General features: G+C 36.7%; 1 pseudogene; it reads left to right on the forward strand.

Annotated features, from left to right (window-relative positions):
- Window positions 1-13: 13 nt before the first annotated feature.
- LOC101772305 overlaps window positions 14-1587 on the forward strand; it is a 3657-nt pseudogene continuing 2083 nt past the window's right edge.

A 1587-nucleotide genomic window follows, 5' to 3' on the forward strand; every position in this document is an offset into this window, starting at 1 on the left:
TAGGGGCAGGCCCATGGGCCGTATATCTACTGTCTAACAGTTCTGTTCCAAATTCTTGATCCTCAAGTTCTAATTACCCTTACACCTTTATTCCATATTTTTGCCGAATTTTTCTGAATTTCAAATTCAAAATTCAAATTTCGGTCAAATTTGCCCCGAATTTGATTTTCGACCAATTCCTTTTTTCTTTTCTTCTCGAATTGCTTCCAATTCTTCAAAGTCACTTTGATGACTAAAATGGCAGCTGTTACAAATAAGATGCCATATGTGGTTTTCCTTTTTATTATTCAATTCTCTAGTTGAAAAAAATATGTATGAAGAAATCTGCTAAAATGTAATGTGTTTTAGCACTTCATTACAGTTTGAAATCTGCTAGAAATCTGACTATTACAGTTTGAATTTCATTAATTTCCAGTGCTTTAGTGCATGTAACTTGTCATGTAAATCTGATTTGTATTTTTGCATTTGAGGGGTTTCTCACAGTTAGAAATAATTTGTTATCTGGCTAACTATAGAAAAAAATTATTTCAGTTGTTAATTTTGCTCAACATTTTCAGATGTATTTTTGCATTTTATTTTTCCTTGTCTTTTTTTGCATCAGTTTGGTTAACATGTGCTCAGCATAGTTGTTTTCTTTCTGCATCGATCAGTATCCTAGGGTCATAATTTTCACGTGACAGATGTATTTGTAGCATCTAGATTTTTTTCTCTTCAAAACAGGGTGTTTTTCACCTTCAAATCACCCGGGTAATTGTGGATTCAGAAATACCCAGGTTAGCAGTAGACACTCTCGTAATAGATTTCTCTTCAATGCCAACCACGCACATAAAACTAAAAGGTAGGCCGTGCCAATAACACCAACAACACAACCGGTATGAGTATGACTTCAAAAATAATAAATAACTTTTTTGTTGGCAAACAATGATGACCTACATCTAGATCATATATTTTAAGTTGTTTTTGTCGTGGTGTCTTCCTCGTAAACACCAATAATGCACTTCCGCTTTTCCTGAGCACGTGTAGTCCATAGTTGTTTTTTGTTCAGCTCGGCCTCCATAAACTGGGATCCCATTATGCGCTATTTACCTTCATCTTGACATCCATAATTATTTTTGCCTAGACTATTTATTTACGTATTCACATGGTGCCTCGCATAGTCCCAACCATCCTCCTGCAGGATCGATCACTGCAGTAGACTGTGGGGTTTTGCCTTCTGAACAGAACAGTGATACTGGGATGCGGAAGTGAGGTAGCCGGTAAGAACGACATTGCGGTCTTCCTGTTTCCAGTAGTGTGGAGCAATCTTAGGCCCTATTTAGAGGGCATATTTCCGCTATTTTGTAAAGCTATTTTGTAGTAAAGGTATTTTGCAAACTAGAGCTAAAATGAACTAGAAGTCTAGTAAAATCAGATTTTTTTTTTACTTCACCAATTTTGACTACACAGGTAAAATCTGTTTTGGCATTTTGGGAGAAGCCTTCCCAAACAGTTCCTTAATGTGTTAGCCACTTAGCCCTGGCTGGTGAAGCTGCAACGGGGACGTGATCGACTTTGCTTGCATAATAGGAAGCTACTACACAACAATAT

This window comes from Setaria italica, unplaced genomic scaffold (genome assembly GCF_000263155.2).
Source record: "Setaria italica strain Yugu1 unplaced genomic scaffold, Setaria_italica_v2.0 scaffold_329, whole genome shotgun sequence".
Classification (NCBI taxonomy): Eukaryota; Viridiplantae; Streptophyta; class Magnoliopsida; order Poales; family Poaceae; genus Setaria; species Setaria italica.